This window comes from Osmia lignaria, unplaced genomic scaffold (assembly GCF_051020975.1).
Source record: "Osmia lignaria lignaria isolate PbOS001 unplaced genomic scaffold, iyOsmLign1 scaffold0006, whole genome shotgun sequence".
Lineage (NCBI taxonomy): Eukaryota > Metazoa > Arthropoda > Insecta > Hymenoptera > Megachilidae > Osmia > Osmia lignaria.
The window spans coordinates 20,042,535-20,066,327 of record NW_027478163.1 but is presented as its reverse complement, the minus strand read 5'-3'; positions in this window follow the sequence as shown (position 1 = coordinate 20,066,327).

Sequence of the window (23,793 nt, the reverse complement as noted above, 5' to 3'; positions counted from 1 at the left end):
AAATATCTCGGAAACGAAGCGAGCTATGACAAAATGTTAAGAGACCTTTTTTGTAGAGAATTAAGTTTCCTACTTTTTATGTTCTATGATATTTTTTGATCAGATGCGTAGTTCTCGAGATATATCGAGATATTTAAAAGATCCGAAGCCGCACCAACATAATAGAGATACAGAAACACCGTGGCCCCTTTCTTTGAGATAACTCTGCGCTAGTGCGAGCCGCAAATGCCACTTCCAGCTTAGCTGTGCAGAAGAAGAACAACAAGAAGAAGAAATATCTCGAAATATGTCCGTCAGGCCCCTTCCCTTGAGATATATCTGCAAATATCTCGGAAACGAAGCGAGCTATGGTAAAATGTTAAGAGACCTTTTTTGTAGAGAATTATGTTTCCTACAAGTTATGTTCTATGATATTTTTTGATCAGATGCGTAGTTCTCGAGATATATCAAGATATTTAAAAGTTCCGAAGCCGCACCAACATAATAGAAATACAGAAACACCGTGGCCCCTTTCTTTGAGATAACTCTGCACTATTGCGAGCTGCAAATGCCACTTCCAGCTTAGCTGTGCAGAAGAAGAACAACAAGAAGAAGAAATATCTCGAAATATGTCCGTCAGGCCCCTTCCCTTGAGATATATCTGCAAATATCTCGGAAACGAAGCGAGCTATGGCAAAATGTTAAGAGACCTTTTTTGTAGAGAATTAAGTTTCCTACTTTTTATGTTCTACGATATTTTTTGATCAGATGCGTAGTTCTCGAGATATATCAAGATATTTAAAAGTTCCGAAGCCGCACCAACATAATAGAGATACAGAAACACCGTGGCCCGTTTCTTTGAGATAACTCTGCACTATTGCGAGCTGCAAATGCCACTTACAGCTTAGCTGTGCAGAAGAAGAACAACAAGAAGAAGAAATATCTCGAAATATGTCCGTCAGGCCCCTTCCCTTGAGATATATCTGCAAATATCTCGGAAACGAAGCGAGCTATGGCAAAATGTTAAGAGACCTTTTTTGTAGAGAATTAAGTTTCCTACTTTTTATGTTCTACGATATTTTTTGATCAGATGCGTAGTTCTCGAGATATATCAAGATATTTAAAAGTTCCGAAGCCGCACCAACATAATAGAGATACAGAAACACCGTGGCCCGTTTCTTTGAGATAACTCTGCACTATTGCGAGCTGCAAATGCCACTTCCAGCTTAGCTGTGCAGAAGAAGAACAACAAGAAGAAGAAATATCTCGAAATATGTCCGTCAGGCCCCTTCCCTTGAGATATATCTGCAAATATCTCGGAAACGAAGCGAGCTATGGCAAAATGTTAAGAGACCTTTTTTGTAGAGAATTAAGTTTCCTACTTTTTATGTTCTACGATATTTTTTGATCAGATGCGTAGTTCTCGAGATATATCAAGATATTTAAAAGTTCCGAAGCCGCACCAACATAATAGAGATACAGAAACACCGTGGCCCGTTTCTTTGAGATAGCTCTGCACTATTGCGAGCTGCAAATGCCACTTCCAGCTTAGCTGTGCAGAAGAAGAACAACAAGAAGAAGAAATATCTCGAAATATGTCCGTCAGGCCCCTTCCCTTGAGATATATATGTGCAAATATCTCGGAAACGAAGCGAGCTATGGCAAAATGTTAAGAGACCTTTTTTGTAGAGAATTAGGTTTCCTACTTTTTATGTTCTCCGATATTTTTTGATCAGATGCGTAGTTCTCGAGATATATCAAGATATTTAAAAGTTCCGAAGCCGCACCAACATAATAGAGATACAGAAACACCGTGGCCCCTTTCTCTGAGATAACTCTGCACTATTGCGAGCTGCAAATGCCACTTCCAGCTTAGCTGTGCAGAAGAAGAACAACAAGAAGAAGAAATATCTCGAAATATGTCCGTCAGTCCCCTTCCCTTGAGATAAATCTGCAAATATCTCGAAAACGAAGCGAGCTGTGGCAAAATGTTAAGACACCTTTTTTGTAGAGAATTAAGTTTCCTACTTTTTATGTTCTATGATATTTTTTGATCAGATGCGCAGTTCTCGAGATATATCAAGATATTTAAAAGTTCCGAAGCCGTACCAACATAATAGAGATTCAGAAACACCGTGGCCCCTTTCTTTGAGATAACTCTGCACTATTGCGAGCTGGAAATGCCACTTCCAGTTTAGCTGTGCAGAAGAAGAACAACAAGAAGAAGAAATATCTCGAAATATGTCCGTCAGACCCCTTCCCTTGAGATAAATCTGCAAATATCTCGGAAACGAAGCGAGCTATGGCAAAATGTTAAGAGATCTTTTTTGTAGAGAATTAAGTTTCCTACTTTTTATGTTCTATGATATTTTTTGATCAGATGCGTAGTTCTGGAGATATATCAAGATATTTAAAAGTTCCGAAGCCGCACCAACATAATAGAGATACAGAAACACCGTGGCCCCTTTCTTTGAGATAACTCTGCACTATTGCGAGCTGCAAATGCCACTCCCAGCTTAGCTGTGCAGAAGAAGAACAACAAGAAGAAGAAATATCTCGAAATATGTCCGTCAGGCCCCTTCCCTTGAGATATATCTGCAAATATCTCGGAAACGAAGCGAGCTATGGCAAAATGTTAAGAGACCTTTTTTGTAGAGAATTATGTTTCCTACAAGTTATGTTCTGTGATATTTTTTGATCAGAAGCGTAGTTTTCGAGATATATCGAGATACTTAAAAGTTCCGAAGCCGCACCAACATAATAGAGATACAGAAACACCGTGGCCCCTTTCTTTGACATAACTCTGCACTATTGCGAGCTGCAAATGCCACTTCCAGCTTAGCTGTGCAGAAGAAGAACAACAAGAAGAAGAAATATCTCGAAATATGTCCGTCAGGCCCCTTCCCTTGAGATAAATCTGCAAATATCTCGGAAACGAAGCGAGCTATGGCAAAATGTTAAGAGACCTTTTTTATAGAGAATTAACTTTCCTACGTTTTATGTTCTATGATATTTTTTGATCAGATGCGTAGTTCTCGAGATATATCAAGATATTTAAAAGTTCCGAAGCCGCACCAACATAATAGAGATACAGAAACACCGTGGCCCCTTTCTCTGAGATAACTCTGCACTATTGCGAGCTGCAAATGCCACTTCCAGCTTAGCTGTGCAGAAGAAGAACAACAAGAAGAAGAAATATCTCGAAATATGTCCGTCAGTCCCCTTCCCTTGAGATAAATCTGCAAATATCTCGAAAACGAAGCGAGCTGTGGCAAAATGTTAAGAGACCTTTTTTGTAGAGAATTAAGTTTCCTACTTTTTATGTTCTATGATATTTTTTGATCAGATGCGTAGTTCTCGAGATATATCAAGATATTTAAAAGTTCCGAAGCCGCACCAACATAATAGAGATTCAGAAACACCGTGGCCCCTTTCTTTGAGATAACTCTGCACTATTGCGAGCTGGAAATGCCACTTCCAGTTTAGCTGTGCAGAAGAAGAACAACAAGAAGAAGAAATATCTCGAAATATGTCCGTCAGACCCCTTCCCTTGAGATAAATCTGCAAATATCTCGGAAACGAAGCGAGCTATGGCAAAATGTTAAGAGATCTTTTTTGTAGAGAATTAAGTTTCCTACTTTTTATGTTCTATGATATTTTTTGATCAGATGCGTAGTTCTCGAGATATATCAAGATATTTAAAAGTTCCGAAACCGCACCAACATAATAGAAATACAGAAACACCGTGGCCCCTTTCTTTGAGATAACTCTGCACTATTGCGAGCTGCAAATGCCACTTCCAGCTTAGCTGTGCAGAAGAAGAACAACAAGAAGACGAAATATCTCGAAATATGTCCGTCAGGCCCCTTCCCTTGAGATATATCTGCAAATATCTCGGAAACGAAGCGAGCTATGGCAAAATGTTAAGAGACCTTTTTTGTAGAGAAATAAGTTTCCTACTTTTTATGTTCTATGATATTTTTTGATCAGATGCGTAGTTCTCGAGATATATCAAGATATTTAAAAGTTCCGAAGCCGCACCAACATAATAGAGATACAGAAACACCGTGGCCCCTTTCTTTGAGATAACTCTGCACTATTGCGAGCTGCAAATGCCACTTCCAGCTTAGCTGTGCAGAAGAAGAACAACAAGAAGAAGAAATATCTCGAAATATGTCCGTCAGGCCCCTTCCCTTGAGATATATCTGCAAATATCTCGGAAACGAAGCGAGCTATGGCAAAATGTTAAGAGACCTTTTTTGTAGAGAATTATGTTTCCTACAAGTTATGTTCTGTGATATTTTTTGATCAGAAGCGTAGTTTTCGAGATATATCGAGATATTTAAAAGTTCCGAAGCCGCACCAACATAATAGAGATACAGAAACACCGTGGCCCCTTTCTTTGAGATAACTCTGCACTATTGCGAGCTGCAAATGCCACTTCCAGCTTAGCTGTGCAGAAGAAGAACAACAAGAAGAAGAAATATCTCGAAATATGTCCGTCAGGCCCCTTCCCTTGAGATAAATCTGCAAATATCTCGAAAACGAAGCGAGCTGTGGCAAAATGTTAAGAGACCTTTTTTGTAGAGAATTAAGTTTCCTACTTTTTATGTTCTATGATATTTTTTGATCAGATGCGTAGTTCTCGAGATATATCAAGATATTTAAAAGTTCCGAAGCCGCACCAACATAATAGAGATACAGAAACACCGTGGCCCCTTTCTTTGAGATAACTCTGCGCTAGTGCGAGCCGCAAATGCCACTTCCAGCTTAGCTGTGCAGAAGAAGAACAACAAGAAGAAGAAATATCTCGAAATATGTCCGTCAGGCCCCTTCCCTTGAGATATATCTGCAAATATCTCGGAAACGAAGCGAGCTATGGCAAAATGTTAAGAGACCTTTTTTGTAGAGAATTAAGTTTCCTACTTTTTATGTTCTACGATATTTTTTGATCAGATGCGTAGTTCTCGAGATATATCAAGATATTTAAAAGTTCCGAAGCCGCACCAACATAATAGAGATACAGAAACACCGTGGCCCGTTTCTTTGAGATAACTCTGCACTATTGCGAGCTGCAAATGCCACTTACAGCTTAGCTGTGCAGAAGAAGAACAACAAGAAGAAGAAATATCTCGAAATATGTCCGTCAGGCCCCTTCCCTTGAGATATATCTGCAAATATCTCGGAAACGAAGCGAGCTATGGCAAAATGTTAAGAGACCTTTTTTGTAGAGAATTAAGTTTCCTACTTTTTATGTTCTACGATATTTTTTGATCAGATGCGTAGTTCTCGAGATATATCAAGATATTTAAAAGTTCCGAAGCCGCACCAACATAATAGAGATACAGAAACACCGTGGCCCGTTTCTTTGAGATAACTCTGCACTATTGCGAGCTGCAAATGCCACTTCCAGCTTAGCTGTGCAGAAGAAGAACAACAAGAAGAAGAAATATCTCGAAATATGTCCGTCAGGCCCCTTCCCTTGAGATATATCTGCAAATATCTCGGAAACGAAGCGAGCTATGGCAAAATGTTTAGAGACCTTTTTTGTAGAGAATTAAGTTTCCTACTTTTTATGTTCTACGATATTTTTTGATCAGATGCGTAGTTCTCGAGATATATCAAGATATTTAAAAGTTCCGAAGCCGCACCAACATAATAGAGATACAGAAACACCGTGGCCCGTTTCTTTGAGATAACTCTGCACTATTGCGAGCTGCAAATGCCACTTCCAGCTTAGCTGTGCAGAAGAAGAACAACAAGAAGAAGAAATATCTCGAAATATGTCCGTCAGGCCCCTTCCCTTGAGATATATATGTGCAAATATCTCGGAAACGAAGCGAGCTATGGCAAAATGTTAAGAGACCTTTTTTGTAGAGAATTAGGTTTCCTACTTTTTATGTTCTCCGATATTTTTTGATCAGATGCGTAGTTCTCGAGATATATCAAGATATTTAAAAGTTCCGAAGCCGCACCAACATAATAGAGATACAGAAACACCGTGGCCCCTTTCTCTGAGATAACTCTGCACTATTGCGAGCTGCAAATGCCACTTCCAGCTTAGCTGTGCAGAAGAAGAACAACAAGAAGAAGAAATATCTCGAAATATGTCCGTCAGTCCCCTTCCCTTGAGATAAATCTGCAAATATCTCGAAAACGAAGCGAGCTGTGGCAAAATGTTAAGAGACCTTTTTTGTAGAGAATTAAGTTTCCTACTTTTTATGTTCTATGATATTTTTTGATCAGATGCGTAGTTCTCGAGATATATCAAGATATTTAAAAGTTCCGAAGCCGCACCAACATAATAGAGATTCAGAAACACCGTGGCCCCTTTCTTTGAGATAACTCTGCACTATTGCGAGCTGGAAATGCCACTTCCAGTTTAGCTGTGCAGAAGAAGAACAACAAGAAGAAGAAATATCTCGAAATATGTCCGTCAGACCCCTTCCCTTGAGATAAATCTGCAAATATCTCGGAAACGAAGCGAGCTATGGCAAAATGTTAAGAGATCTTTTTTGTAGAGAATTAAGTTTCCTACTTTTTATGTTCTATGATATTTTTTGATCAGATGCGTAGTTCTCGAGATATATCAAGATATTTAAAAGTTCCGAAACCGCACCAACATAATAGAAATACAGAAACACCGTGGCCCCTTTCTTTGAGATAACTCTGCACTATTGCGAGCTGCAAATGCCACTTCCAGCTTAGCTGTGCAGAAGAAGAACAACAAGAAGACGAAATATCTCGAAATATGTCCGTCAGGCCCCTTCCCTTGAGATATATCTGCAAATATCTCGGAAACGAAGCGAGCTATGGCAAAATGTTAAGAGACCTTTTTTGTAGAGAATTAAGTTTCCTACTTTTTATGTTCTATGATATTTTTTGATCAGATGCGTAGTTCTGGAGATATATCAAGATATTTAAAAGTTCCGAAGCCGCACCAACATAATAGAGATACAGAAACACCGTGGCCCCTTTCTTTGAGATAACTCTGCACTATTGCGAGCTGCAAATGCCACTTCCAGCTTAGCTGTGCAGAAGAAGAACAACAAGAAGAAGAAATATCTCGAAATATGTCCGTCAGGCCCCTTCCCTTGAGATATATCTGCAAATATCTCGGAAACGAAGCGAGCTATGGCAAAATGTTAAGAGACCTTTTTTGTAGAGAATTATGTTTCCTACAAGTTATGTTCTGTGATATTTTTTGATCAGAAGCGTAGTTTTCGAGATATATCGAGATATTTAAAAGTTCCGAAGCCGCACCAACATAATAGAGATACAGAAACACCGTGGCCCCTTTCTTTGAGATAACTCTGCACTATTGCGAGCTGCAAATGCCACTTCCAGCTTAGCTGTGCAGAAGAAGAACAACAAGAAGAAGAAATATCTCGAAATATGTCCGTCAGGCCCCTTCCCTTGAGATATATCTGCAAATATCTCGGAAACGAAGCGAGCTATGGCAAAATGTTAAGAGACCTTTTTTGTAGAGAATTATGTTTCCTACAAGTTATGTTCTGTGATATTTTTTGATCAGAAGCGTAGTTTTCGAGATATATCGAGATATTTAAAAGTTCCGAAGCCGCACCAACATAATAGAGATACAGAAACACCGTGGCCCCTTTCTCTGAGATAACTCTGCACTATTGCGAGCTGCAAATGCCACTTCCAGCTTAGCTGTGCAGAAGAAGAACAACAAGAAGAAGAAATATCTCGAAATATGTCCGTCAGTCCCCTTCCCTTGAGATAAATCTGCAAATATCTCGAAAACGAAGCGAGCTGTGGCAAAATGTTAAGAGACCTTTTTTGTAGAGAATTAAGTTTCCTACTTTTTATGTTCTATGATATTTTTTGATCAGATGCGTAGTTCTCGAGATATATCAAGATATTTAAAAGTTCCGAAGCCGCACCAACATAATAGAGATTCAGAAACACCGTGGCCCCTTTCTTTGAGATAACTCTGCACTATTGCGAGCTGGAAATGCCACTTCCAGTTTAGCTGTGCAGAAGAAGAACAACAAGAAGAAGAAATATCTCGAAATATGTCCGTCAGACCCCTTCCCTTGAGATAAATCTGCAAATATCTCGGAAACGAAGCGAGCTATGGCAAAATGTTAAGAGATCTTTTTTGTAGAGAATTAAGTTTCCTACTTTTTATGTTCTATGATATTTTTTGATCAGATGCGTAGTTCTCGAGATATATCAAGATATTTAAAAGTTCCGAAACCGCACCAACATAATAGAGATACAGAAACACCGTGGCCCCTTTCTTTGAGATAACTCTGCACTATTGCGAGCTGCAAATGCCACTTCCAGCTTAGCTGTGCAGAAGAAGAACAACAAGAAGAAGAAATATCTCGAAATATGTCCGTCAGGCCCCTTCCCTTGAGATATATCTGCAAATATCTCGGAAACGAAGCGAGCTATGGCAAAATGTTAAGAGACCTTTTTTGTAGAGAATTATGTTTCCTACAAGTTATGTTCTGTGATATTTTTTGATCAGAAGCGTAGTTTTCGAGATATATCGAGATATTTAAAAGTTCCGAAGCCGCACCAACATAATAGAGATACAGAAACACCGTGGCCCCTTTCTTTGAGATAACTCTGCACTATTGCGAGCTGCAAATGCCACTTCCAGCTTAGCTGTGCAGAAGAAGAACAACAAGAAGAAGAAATATCTCGAAATATGTCCGTCAGGCCCCTTCCCTTGAGATATATCTGCAAATATCTCGGAAACGAAGCGAGCTATGGCAAAATGTTAAGAGACCTTTTTTGTAGAGAATTATGTTTCCTACAAGTTATGTTCTGTGATATTTTTTGATCAGAAGCGTAGTTTTCGAGATATATCGAGATATTTAAAAGTTCCGAAGCCGCACCAACATAATAGAGATACAGAAACACCGTGGCCCCTTTCTTTCAGATAACTCTGCACTATTTCGAGCGGGAAATGCCACTTCCAGTTTAGCTGTGCAGAAGAAGAACAACAAGAAGAAGAAATATCTCGAAATATGTCCGTCAGGCCCCTTCCCTCGAGATAAATCTGCAAATATCTCGGAAACGAAGCGAGCTATGGCAAAATGTTAAGAGACCTTTTTTGTAGAGAATTAAGTTTCCTACTTTTTATGTTCTATGATATTTTTTGATCAGATGCGTAGTTCTCGAGATATATCAAGATATTTAAAAGTTCCGAAGCCGCACCAACATAATAGAGATACAGCAACACCGTGGCCCCTTTCTTTCAGATAACTCTGCACTATTTCGAGCTGGAAATGCCACTTCCAGTTTAGCTGTGCAGAAGAAGAACAACAAGAAGAAGAAATATCTCGAAATATGTCCGTCAGGCCCCTTCCCTCGAGATAAATCTGCAAATATCTCGGAAACGAAGCGAGCTATGGCAAAATATTAAGAGACCTTTTTTGTAGAGAATTAAGTTTCCTACTTTTTATGTTCTATGATATTTTTTGATCAGATGCGTAGTTCTCGAGATATATCAAGATATTTAAAAGTTCCGAAGCCGCACCAACATAATAGAGATACAGAAACACCGTGGCCCCTTTCTTTGAGATAACTCTGCACTATTGCGAGCTGCAAATGCCACGTCCAGCTTAGCTGTGCAGAAGAAGAACAACAAGAAGAAGAAATATCTCGAAATATGTCCGTCAGGCCCCTTCCCTTGAGATATATCTGCAAATATCTCGGAAACGAAGCGAGCTATGGTAAAATGTTAAGAGACCTTTTTTGCAGAGAATTATGTTTCCTACATGTTATGTTCTATGATATTTTTTGATCAGAAGCGTAGTTTTCGAGATATATCGAGATATTTAAAAGTTCCGAAGCCGCACCAACATAATAGAGATACAGAAACACCGTGGCCCCTTTCTTTGATATAACTCTGCACTATTGCGAGCTGCAAATGCCACTTCCAGCTTAGCTGTGCAGAAGAAGAACAACAAGAAGAAGAAATATCTCGCAATATGTCCGTCAGGCCCCTTCCCTTGAGATAAATCTGCATATATCTCGGAAACGAAGCGAGCTATGGCAAAATGTTAAGAGACCTTTTTGGTAGAGAATTAAGTTTCCTACTTTTTATGTTCTATGATATTTTTTGATCAGATGCGTTGTTCTCGAGATATATCAAGATATTTAAAAGTTCCGAAGCCGCACCAACATAATAGAGATACCGAAACACCGTGGCCCCTTTCTTTGAGATAACTCTGCACTATTGCGAGCTGCAAATGCCACTTCCAGCTTAGCTGTGCAGAAGAAGAACAACTAGAAGAAGAAATATCTCGAAATATGTCCGTCAGGCCCCTTCCCGTGAGATAAATCTGCAAATATCTCGGAAACGAAGCGAGCTATGGCAAAATGTTTAGAGACTTTATTTGTAGAGAATTAAGTTTCCTACTTTTTACGTTCTAGGATATTTTTTGATCAGATGCGTAGTTCTCGAGATATATCAAGATATTTTAAAGTTCCGAAGCCGCACCAACATAATAGAGATACAGAAACACCGTGGCCCCTTTCTTTGAGATAACTCTGCACTATTTCGAGCGGGAAATGCCACTTCCAGTTTAGCTGTGCAGAAGAAGAACAATAAGAAGAAGAAATATCTCGAAATATGTCCGTCAGGCCCCTTCCCTTGAGATAAATCTGCAAATATCTCGGAAACGAAGCGAGCTATGGCAAAATGTTAAGAGACCTTTTTTGTGGAGAATTAGGTTTCCTACTTTTTATGTTCTATGATATTTTTTGATCAGATGCGTAGTTCTCGAGATATATCATGATATTTAAAAGTTCCGAAGCCGCACCAACCTAATAGAGATACAGAAACACCGTGGCCCCTTTCTTTGAGATAACTCTGCACTATTGCGAGCTGTAAATGCCACGTCCAGCTTAGCTGTGCAGAAGAAGAACAACAAGAAGAAGAAATATCTCGAAATATGTCCGTCAGGCCCCTTCCCTTGAGATATATCTGCAAATATCTCGGAAACGAAGCGAGCTATGGTAAAATGTTAAGAGACCTTTTTTGCAGAGAATTATGTTTCCTACATGTTATGTTCTATGATATTTTTTGATCAGAAGCGTAGTTTTCGAGATATATCGAGATATTTAAAAGTTCCGAAGCCGCACCAACATAATAGAGATACAGAAACACCGTGGCCCCTTTCTTTGAGATAACTCTGCACTATTTCGAGCGGGAAATGCCACTTCCAGTTTAGCTGTGCAGAAGAAGAACAACAAGAAGAAGAAATATCTCGAAATATGTCCGTCAGGCCCCTTCCCTCGAGATAAATCTGCAAATATCTCGGAAACGAAGCGAGCTATGGTAAAATGTTAAGAGACCTTTTTTGTAGAGAATTATGTTTCCTACAATTTATGTTCTATGATATTTTTTGATCAGAAGCGTAGTTTTCGAGATATATCGAGATATTTAAAAGTTCCGAAACCGCACCAACATAATAGAGATACAGAAACACCGTGGCCCCTTTCTTTGAGATAACTCTGCACGGTTGCGATCTGCAAATGCCACTTCCAGCTTAGCTGTGCAGAAGAAGAACAACAAGAAGAAAAAATATCTCGAAATATGTCCGTCAGGCCCCTTCCCTTGAGATAAATCTGCAAATATCTCGGAAACGAAGCGAGCTATGGCAAAATGTTAAGAGACCTTTTTTGGAGAGAATTAAGTTTTCTACTTTTTATGTTCCACGGTATTTTTTGATCAGATGCATAGTTCTCGAGATATATCAAGATATTTAAAAGTTCCGAAGCTGCACCAACATAATAGAGATACAGAAACACCGTGGCCTCTTTCTTTGAGATAACTCTGCACTATTGCGAGCTGCAAATGCCACTTCCAGCTTAGCTGTGCAGAAGAAGAACAACAAGAAGAAGAAATATCTCGAAATATGTCCGTCAGGCGCCTTCCCTTGAGATATATCTGCAAATATCTCGGAAACGAAGCGAGCTATGGCAAAATGTTAAGAGACATTTTTTGTAGAGAATTATGTTTCCTACAATTTATGTTCTACGATATTTTTTGATCAGAAGCGTAGTTTTCGAGATATATCGAGATATTTAAAAGTTCCGAAGCCGCACCAACATAATAGAGATACAGAAACACCGTGGCCCCTTTCTTTGAGATAACTCTGCACTAGTGCGAGCCGCAAATGCCACTTCCAGCTTAGCTGTGCAGAAGAAGAACAACAAGAAGAAGAAATATCTCGAAATATGTCCGTCAGGCCCCTTCCCTTGAGATATATCTGCAAATATCTCGGAAACGAAGCGAGCTATGGCAAAATGTTAAGAGACCTTTTTTGTATAGAATTATGTTTCCTACAATTTATGTTCTATGATATTTTTTGATCAGAAGCGTAGTTTTCGAGATATATCGAGATATTTAAAAGTTCCGAAACCGCACCAACATAATAGAGATACAGAAACACCGTGGCCCCTTTCTTAGAGATAACTCTGCACTAGTGCGAGCCGCAAATGCCACTTCCAGCTTAGCTGTGCTGAAGAAGAACAACAAGAAGAAGAAATATCTCGAAATATGTCCGTCAGGCCCCTTCCCTTGAGATATATCTGCAAATATCTCGGAAACGAAGCGAGCTATGGCAAAATGTTAAGAGACCTTTTTTGTAGAGAATTATGTTTCCTACAATTTATGTTCTATGATATTTTTTGATCAGAAGCGTAGTTTTCGAGATATATCGAGATATTTAAAAGTTCCGAAACCGCACCAACATAATAGAGATACAGAAACACCGTGGCCCCTTTCTTTGAGATAACTCTGCACTAGTGCGAGCCGCAAATGCCACTTCCAGCTTAGCTGTGCAGAAGAAGAACAACAAGAAGAAGAAATATCTCGAAATATGTCCGTCAGGCCCGTTACTTTGAGCTGAATCTGCAAATATCTCGGAAACGAAGCGAGCTATGGCAAAATGTTAAGAGACGTTTTTTGTAGAGAATTATGTTTCCTACAATTTATGTTCTATGATATTTTTTGATCAGAAGCGTAGTTTTCGAGATATATCGAGATATTTAAAAGTTCCGAAGCCGCACCAACATAATACAGATACAGAAACACCGTGGCCCCTTTCTTTGAGATAACTCTGCACTATTGCGAGCTGGAAACGCCACTTCCAGTTTAGCTGTGCAGAAGAAGAACAACAAGAAGAAGAAATATCTCGAAATATGTCCGTCAGGCCCCTTCCCTTGAGATAAATCTGCAAATATCTCGGAAACGAAGCGAGCTATGGCAAAATATTAAGAGACCTTTTTTGTAGAGAATTAAGTTTCCTACTTTTTATGTTCTATGATATTTTTTGATCAGATGCGTAGTTCTCGAGATATATCAAGATATTTAAAAGTTCCGAAGCCGCACCAACATAATAGAGATACAGAAACACCGTGGCCCCTTTCTTTGAGATAACTCTGCACTATTGCGAGCTGGAAATGCCACTTCCAGTTTAGCTGTGCAGAAGAAGAACAACAAGAAGAAGAAATATCTCGAAATATGTCCGTCAGGCCCCTTCCCTTTAGATAAATCTGCAAATATCTCGGAAACGAAGCGAGCTATGGCAAAATGTTAAGAGACGTTTTTTGTAGAGAATTATGTTTCCTACAATTTATGTTCTATGATATTTTTTGATCAGAAGCGTAGTTTTCGAGATATATCGAGATATTTAAAAGTTCCGAAGCCGCACCAACATAATAGAGATACAGAAACACCGTGGCCCCTTTCTTTGAGATAACTCTGCACTAGTGCGAGCCGCAAATGCCACTTCCAGCTTAGCTGTGCAGAAGAAGAACAACAAGAAGAAATATCTCGAAATATGTCCGTCAGGCCCCTTCCCTTGAGATAAATCTGCAAATATCTCGGAAACGAAGCGAGCTATCGCAAAATGTTAAGAGACCTTTTTTGTAGAGAATTAGGTTTCCTACTTTTTATGTTCTATGATATTTTTTGATCAGATGCGTAGTTCTCGAGATATATCAAGATATTTAAAAGTTCCGAAGCCGCACCAACATAATAGAGATACAGAAACACCGTGGCCCCTTTCCTTGAGATAACTCTGCACTATTGCGAGCTGCAAATGCCCCTTCCAGCTTAGCTGTGCAGAAGAAGAACAACAAGAAGAAAAAATATCTCGAAATATGTCCGTCAGGCCCCTTCCCTTGAGATAAATCTGCAAATATCTCGGAAACGAAGCGAGCTATGGCAAAATGTTATGAGACTTTATTTGTAGAGAATTAAGTTTCCTACTTTTTATGTTCTACGACATTTTTTGATCAGATGCGTAGTTCTCGAGATATATCAAGATATTTAAAAGTTCCGAAGCCGCACCAACATAATAGTGATACAGAAACACCGTGGCCCCTTTCTTTGAAATAACTCTGCACGGTTGCGATCTGCAAATGCCACTTCCAGCTTAGCTGTGCAGAAGAAGAACAACAAGAAGAAAAAATATCTCGAAATATGTCCGTCAGGCCCCTTCCCTTGAGATAAATCTGCAAATATCTCGGAAACGAAGCGAGCTATGGCAAAATGTTAAGAGACGTTTTTTGTAGAGAATTATGTTTCCTACAATTTATGTTCTATGATATTTTTTGATCAGAAGCGTAGTTTTCGAGATATATCGAGATATTTAAAAGTTCCGAAGCCGCACCAACATAATAGAGATACAGAAACACCGTGGCCCCTTTCTTTGAGATAACTCTGCACTAGTGCGAGCCGCAAATGCCACTTCCAGCTTAGCTGTGCAGAAGAAGAACAACAAGAAGAAATATCTCGAAATATGTCCGTCAGGCCCCTTCCCTTGAGATAAATCTGCAAATATCTCGGAAACGAAGCGAGCTATGGCAAAATGTTAAGAGACCTTTTTTGTAGAGAATTAGGTTTCCTACAATTTATGTTCTATGATATTTTTTGATCAGAAGCGTAGTTTTCGAGATATATCGAGATATTTAAAAGTTCCGAAACCGCACCAACATAATAGAGATACAGAAACACCGTGGCCCCTTTCTTTGAGATAACTCTGCACTAGTGCGAGCCGCAAATGCCACTTCCAGCTTAGCTGTGCTGAAGAAGAACAACAAGAAGAAGAAATATCTCGAAATATGTCCGTCAGGCCCCTTCCCTTGAGATATATCTGCAAATATCTCGGAAACGAAGCGAGCTATGGCAAAATGTTAAGAGACCTTTTTTGTAGAGAATTATGTTTCCTACAATTTATGTTCTATGATATTTTTTGATCAGAAGCGTAGTTTTCGAGATATATCGAGATATTTAAAAGTTCCGAAACCGCACCAACATAATAGAGATACAGAAACACCGTGGCCCCTTTCTTTGAGATAACTCTGCACTAGTGCGAGCCGCAAATGCCACTTCCAGCTTAGCTGTGCTGAAGAAGAACAACAAGAAGAAGAAATATCTCGAAATATGTCCGTCAGGCCCCTTCCCTTGAGATATATCTGCAAATATCTCGGAAACGAAGCGATCTATGGCAAAATGTTAAGAGACCTTTTTTGTAGAGAATTAAGTTTACTACTTTTTATGTTCTATGATATTTTTTGATCAGATGCGTAGTTCTCGAGATATATCAAGATATTTAAAAGTTCCGAAGCCGCACCAACATAATAGAGATACAGAAACACCGTGGCCCCTTTCTCTGAGATAACTCTGCACTATTACGAGCTGCAAATGCCACTTCCAGCTTAGCTGTGCACAAGAAGAACAACAAGAAGAAGAAATATCTCGAAATATGTCCGTCAGGCCCCTTCCCTTGAGATAAATCTGCAAATATCTCGGAAACGAAGCGAGCTATGGCAAAATGTTAAGAGACCTTTTTTGTAGAGAATTAAGTTTTCTACTTTTTATGTTCCATGGTATTTTTTGATCAGATGCATAGTTCTCGAGATATATCAAGATATTTAAAAGTTCCGAAGCTGCACCAACATAATAGAGATACAGAAACACCGTGGCCCCTTTCTTTGAGATAACTCTGCACTATTGCGAGCTGCAAATGCCACTTCCAGCTTAGCTGTGCAGAAGAAGAACAACAAGAAGAAGAAATATCTCGAAATATGTCCGTCAGGCCCCTTCCCTTGAGATATATCTGCAAATATCTCGGAAACGAAGCGAGCTATGGCAAAATGTTAAGAGACATTTTTTGTAGAGAATTATGTTTCCTACAATTTATGTTCTACGATATTTTTTGATCAGAAGCGTAGTTTTCGAGATATATCGAGATATTTAAAAGTTCCGAAGCCGCACCAACATAATAGAGATACAGAAACACCGTGGCCCCTTTCTTTGAGATAACTCTGCACTAGTGCGAGCCGCAAATGCCACTTCCAGCTTAGCTGTGCAGAAGAAGAACAACAAGAAGAAGAAATATCTCGAAATATGTCCGTCAGGCCCCTTCCCTTGAGATATATCTGCAAATATCTCGGAAACGAAGCGAGCTATGGCAAAATGTTAAGAGACCTTTTTTGTAGAGAATTATGTTTCCTACAATTTATGTTCTATGATATTTTTTGATCAGAAGCGTAGTTTTCGAGATATATCGAGATATTTAAAAGTTCCGAAACCGCACCAACATAATAGAGATACAGAAACACCGTGGCCCCTTTCTTTGAGATAACTCTGCACTAGTGCGAGCCGCAAATGCCACTTCCAGCTTAGCTGTGCAGAAGAAGAACAACAAGAAGAAGAAATATCTCGAAATATGTCCGTCAGGCCCGTTACTTTGAGCTGAATCTGCAAATATCTCGGAAACGAAGCGAGTTATGGCAAAATGTTGAGAGACGTTTTTTGTAGAGAATTATGTTTCCTACAATTTATGTTCTATGATATTTTTTGATCAGAAGCGTAGTTTTCGAGATATATCGAGATATTTAAAAGTTCCGAAGCCGCACCAACATAATAGAGATACAGAAACACCGTGGCCCCTTTCTTTGAGATAACTCTGCACTATTGCGAGCTGGAAACGCCACTTCCAGTTTAGCTGTGCAGAAGAAGAACAACAAGAAGAAGAAATATCTCGAAATATGTCCGTCAGGCCCGTTACTTTGAGCTGAATCTGCAAATATCTCGGATACGAAGCGAGCTATGGCAAAATGTTAAGAGACGTTTTTTGTAGAGAATTATGTTTCCTACAATTTATGTTCTATGATATTTTTTGATCAGAAGCGTAGTTTTCGAGATATATCGAGATATTTAAAAGTTCCGAAGCCGCACCAATATAATACAGATACAGAAACACCGTGGCCCCTTTCTTTGAGATAACTCTGCACTATTGCGAGCTGGAAACGCCACTTCCAGTTTAGCTGTGCAGAAGAAGAACAACAAGAAGAAGAAATATCTCGAAATATGTCCGTCAGGCCCCTTCCCTTGAGATAAATCTGCAAATATCTCGGAAACGAAGCGAGCTATGGCAAAATATTAAGAGACCTTTTTTGTAGAGAATTAAGTTTCCTACTTTTTATGTTCTATGATATTTTTTGATCAGATGCGTAGTTCTCGAGATATATCAAGATATTTAAAAGTTCCGAAGCCGCACCAACATAATAGAGATACAGAAACACCGTGGCCCCTTTCCTTGAGATAACTCTGCACTATTGCGAGCTGCAAATGCCCCTTCCAGCTTAGCTGTGCAGAAGAAGAACAACAAGAAGAAGAAATATCTCGAAACATGTCCGTCAGGCCCCTTCCCTTGAGATAAATCTGCAAATATCTCGGAAACGAAGCGAGCTATGGCAAAATGTTAAGAGACCTTTTTTGTAGAGAATTAGGTTTCCTACTTTTTATGTTCTATGATATTCTTTGATCAGATGCGTAGTTCTCGAGATATATCAAGATATTTAAAAGTTCCGAAGCCGCACCAACATAATAGAGATACAGAAACACCGTGGCCCCTTTCTTTGAGATAACTCTGCACTATTGCGAGCTGCAAATGCCACTTCCAGCTTAGCTGTGCAGAAGAAGAACAACAAGAAGAAAAAATATCTCGAAATATGTCCGTCAGGCCCCTTCCCTTGAGATAAATCTGCAAATATCTCGGAAACGAAGCGAGCTATGGCAAAATGTTATGAGACTTTATTTGTAGAGAATTAAGTTTCCTACTTTTTATGTTCTAGGACATTTTTTGATCAGATGCGTAGTTCTCGAGATATATCAAGATATTTAAAAGTTCCGAAGCCGCACCAACATAATAGAGATACAGAAACACCGTGGCCCCTTTCTTTGAGATAACTCTGCACTATTGCGAGCTGCAAATGCCACTTCCAGCTTAGCTGTGCAGAAGAAGAACAACAAGAAGAAGAAATATCTCGAAACATGTCCGTCAGGCCCCTTCCCTTGAGATAAATCTGCAAATATCTCGGAAACGAAGCGAGCTATGGCAAAATGTTATGAGACTTTATTTGTAGAGAATTAAGTTTCCTACTTTTTATGTGCTACGATATTTTTTGATCAGATGCGTAGTTCTCGAGATATATCAACATATTTAAAAGTTCCGAAGCCGCACCAACATAATAGAGATACAGAAACACCGTGGCCCCTTTCTTTGAGATAACTCTGCACTATTGCGAGCTGGAAATGCCACTTCCAGTTTAGCTGTGCAGAAGAAGAACAACAAGAAGAAGAAATATCTCGAAATATGTCCGTCAGGCCCCTTCCCTTGAGATAAATATGCAAATATCTCGGAAACGAAGCGAGCTATGGCAAAATGTTAAGAGACCTTTTTTGTAGAGAATTAAGTTTCCTACTTTTTATGTTCTATGATATTTTTTGATCAGATGCGTAGTTCTCGAGATATATCAAGATATTTAAAAGTTCCGAAGCCGCACCAACATAATAGTGATACAGAAACACCGTGGCCCCTTTCTTTGAGATAACTCTGCACGGTTGCGATCTGCAAATGCCACTTCCAGCTTAGCTGTGCAGAAGAAGAACAACAAGAAGAAAAAATATCTCGAAATATGTCCGTCAGGCCCCTTCCCTTGAGATATATCTGCAAATATCTCGGAAACGAAGCGAGCTATGGCAAAATGTTAAGAGACCTTTTTTGTAGAGAATTAAGTTTCCTACTTTTTATGTTCTATGATATTTTTTGATCAGATGCGTAGTTCTCGAGATATATCAAGATATTTAAAAGTTCCGAAGCCGCACCAACATAATAGAGATACAGAAACACCGTGGCCCCTTTCTCTGAGATAACTCTGCACTATTACGAGCTGCAAATGCCACTTCCAGCTTAGCTGTGCAGAAGAAGAACAACAAGAAGAAGAAATATCTCGAAATATGTCCGTCAGGCCCCTTCCCTTGAGATAAATCTGCAAATATCTCGGAAACGAAGCGAGCTATGGCAAAATGTCAAGAGACCTTTTTTGTAGAGAATTAAGTTTTCTACTTTTTATGTTCCATGGTATTTTTTGATCAGATGCATAGTTCTCGAGATATATCAAGATATTTAAAAGTTCCGAAGCTGCACCAACATAATAGAGATACAGAAACACCGTGGCCCCTTTCTTTGAGATAACTCTGCACTATTGCGAGCTGCAAATGCCACTTCCAGCTTAGCTGTGCAGAAGAAGAACAACAAGAAGAAGAAATATCTCGAAATATGTCCGTCAGGCCCCTTCCCTTGAGATATATCTGCAAATATCTCGGAAACGAAGCGAGCTATGGCAAAATATTAAGAGACATTTTTTGTAGAGAATTATGTTTCCTACACTTTATGTTCTATGATATTTTTTGATCAGAAGCGTAGTTTTCGAGATATATCGAGATATTTAAAAGTTCCGAAACCGCACCAACATAATAGAGATACAGAAACACCGTGGCCCCTTTCTTTGAGATAACTCTGCACTAGTGCGAGCCGCAAATGCCACTTCCAGCTTAGCTGTGCTGAAGAAGAACAACAAGAAGAAGAAATATCTCGAAATATGTCCGTCAGGCCCCTTCCCTTGAGATATATCTGCAAATATCTCGGAAACGAAGCGAGCTATGGCAAAATGTTAAGAGACCTTTTTTGTAGAGAATTAAGTTTCCTACGTTCTATGTTCTATGATATTCTTTGATCAGATGCGTACTTCTCGAGATATATCAAGATATTTAAAAGTTCCGAAGCCGCACCAACATAATAGAGATACAGAAACACCGTGGCCCCTTTCTTTGAGATAACTCTGCACTATTGCGAGCTGCAAATGCCACTTCCAGCTTAGCTGTGCAGAAGAAGAACAACAAGAAGAAGAAATATCTCGAAATATGTCCGTCAGGCCCCTTCCCTTGAGATATATCTGCAAATATCTCGGAAACGAAGCGAGCTATGGCAAAATGTTAAGAGACCTTTTTTGTAGAGAATTATGTTTCCTACAATTTATGTTCTATGATATTTTTTGATCAGAAGCGTAGTTTTCGAGATATATCGAGATATTTAAAAGTTCCGAAGCCGCACCAACATAATAGAGATACAGAAACACCGTGGCCCCTTTCTTTGAGATAACTCTGCACTAGTGCGAGCCGCAAATGCCACTTCCAGCTTAGCTGTGCAGAAGAAGAACAACAAGAAGAAGAAATATCTAGAAATATGTCCGTCAGGCCCCTTCCCTTGAGATAAATCTGCATATATCTCGGAAACGAAGCGAGCTATGGCAAACTGTTAAGAGACCTTTTTTGTAGAGAATTAAGTTTGCTACTTTTTATGTTCTATGATATTTTTGGATCAGACGCGTAGTTCTCGAGATATATCAAGACATTTGAAAGTTCCGAAGCCGCACCAACATAATAGAGGTACAGAAACACCGTGGCCCCTTTCTTTGAGATAACTCTGCACTATTACGAGCTGCAAGTGCCACTTCCAGCTTAGCTGTGCAGAAGAAGAACAACAAGAAGAAGAAATATCTCGAAATATGTCCGTCAGGCACCTTCCCTTGAGATAAATCTGCAAATATCTCGGAAACGAAGCGAGCTATGGCAAAATGTTAAGAGACCTTTTTTGTAGAGAATTAAGTTTCCTACTTTTTATGTTGTATGATATTTTTTGATCAGATGCGTAGTTCTCGAGATATATCAAGATATTTAAAAGTTCCGAAGCCGCACCAACATAATAGAGATACAGAAACACCGTGGCCCCTTTCTTTGAGATAACTCTGCACTATTGCGAGCTGGAAATGCCACTTCCAGTTTATCTGTGCAGAAGAAGAACAACAAGAAGAAGAAATATCTCGAAATATGTCCGTCAGGCCCCTTCCCTTGAGATAAATCTGCAAATATCTCGGAAACGAAGCGAGCTATGGCAAAATGTTAAGAGACCTTTTTTGTAGAGAATTATGTTTCCTACTTTTTACGTTCTATGATATTTTTTGATCAGATGCGTAGTTCTCGAGATATATCAAGATATTTAAAAGTTCCGAAGCTGCACCAACATAATAGATATACAGAAACACCGTGGCCCCTTTCTTTGAGATAACTCTGCACTATTGCGAGCTGCAAATGCCACTTCCAGCTTAGCTGTGCAGAAGAAGAACAACAAGAAGAAGAAATATCTCGAAATATGTCCGTCAGGCCCCTTCCCTTGAGATAAATCTGCAAATATCTCGGAAACGAAGCGAGCTATGGCAAAATGTTGAGAGACCCTTTTTGTAGAGAATTAAGTTTCCTACTTTTTATGTTCTATGATATTTTTTGATCAGATGCGTAGTTCTCGAGATATATCCAGATATTTAAAAGTTCCGAAGCCGCACCAACATAATAGAGATACAGAAACACCGTTGCCCCTTTCTTTGAGGTAACTCTGCACTATTGCAAGCTGCAAATGCCACTTCCAGCTTAGCTGTGCAGAAGAAGAACAACAAGAAGAAGAAATATCTCGAAATATGTCCCTCAGGCCCCTTCCCTTGAGATAAATCTGCAAATATCTCGGAAACCAAGCAAGCTATGGCAAAATCTTAAGATTCCTTTTTTGTAGAGAATTAAGTTTCCTACTTTTTATGTTCTATGATATTTTTTGATCAGATGCGTAGTTCTCGAGATATATCCAGATATTTAAAAGTTCCGAAGCCGCACCAACATAATAGAGATACAGAAACACCGTGGCCCCTTTCTTTGAGGTACCTCTGCACTACTGCGAGCTGCAAATGCCTCTTCCAGCTTAGCTGTGCAGAAGAAGAACAACAAGAAGAAGAAATATCTCGAAATATGTCCGTCAGGCACCTTCCCTTGAGATAAATCTGCAAATATCTCGGAAACGAAGCGAGCTATGGCAAAATGTTAAGAGACCTTTTTTGTAGAGAATTAAGTTTCCTACTTTTTATGTTGTATGATATTTTTTGATCAGATGCGTAGTTCTCGAGATATATCAAGATATTTAAAAGTTCCGAAGCCGCACCAACATAATAGAGATACAGAAACACCGTGGCCCCTTTCTTTGAGATAACTCTGCACTATTGCGACCTGCAAATGCCACTTCCAGCCTAGCTGTGCAGAAGAAGAACAACAAGAAGAAGAAATATCTCGAAATATGTCCGTCAGGCCCCTTCCCTTGAGATAAATTTGCAAATATCTCGGAAACGAAGCGAGCTATGGCAAAATGTTAAGAGACCCTTTTTGTAGAGAATTAAGTTTCCTACTTTTTATGTTCTATGATATTTTTTGATCAGATGCGTAGTTCTCGAGATATATCCAGATATTTAAAAGTTCCGAAGCCGCACCAACATAATAGAGATACAGAAACACCGAGGCCCCTTTCTTTGAGGTACCTCTGCACTACTGCGACCTGCAAATGCCTCTTCCAGCTTAGCTGTGCAGAAGAAGAACAACAAGAAGAAGAAATATCTCGAAATATGTCCGTCAGGCCCCTTCCCTTGAGATAAATCTGCAAATATCTCGGAAACGAAGCGAGCTATGGCAAAATGTTAAGAGACCTTTTTTGTAGAGAATTAAGTTTCCTACTTTTTACGTTCTATGATATTTTTTGATCAGAAGCGTAGTTTCCGAGATATATCGAGATATTTAAAAGTTCCGAAGCCGCACCAACATAATAGAGGTACAGAAACACCGTGGCCTCTTTCTTTGAGATAACTCTGCACTATTGCGAGCTGCAAATGCCACTTCGAGCTTAGCTGTGCAGAAGAAGAACAACAACAAGAAGAAATATCTCGAAATATGTCCGTCAGACCCCTTCCCTTGAGATAAATCTGCAAATATCCCGGAAACGAAGCGAGCTATGGCAAAATGTTAAGAGACCTTTTTTTATAGAGAATTATGTTTCCTACAATTGACGTTCTATGATATTTTTTGATCAGAAGCGTAGTTTTCGAGATATATCGAGATATTTAAAAGTTCCGAAGCCGCACCAACATAATAGAGATACAGAAACACCGTGGCCCCTTTCTTTGAGATTACTCTGCACTATTGCGACCTGCAAATGCCACTTCCAGCTTAGCTGTGCAGAAGAAGAACAACAAGAATAAGAAATATTTCGAAATATGTCCGTCAGGCCCCTTCCCTTGAGATAAATCTGCAAATATCTCGGAAACGAAGCGAGCTACGGCAAAATGTTAAGAGACCTTTTTTGTAGAGAATTAAGTTTCCTACTTTTTATGTTCTATGATATTTTTTGATCAGATGCGTAGTTCTCGAGATATATCAAGATATTTAAAAGTTCCGAAGCTGCACCAACATAATAGAGGTACAGAAACGACGTGGCCTCTTTCTTTGAGATAACTCTGCACTATTGCGAGCTGCAAATGCCACTTCCAGCTTAGCTGTGCAGAAGAAGAACAACAAGAAGAAGAAATATCTCGAAATAT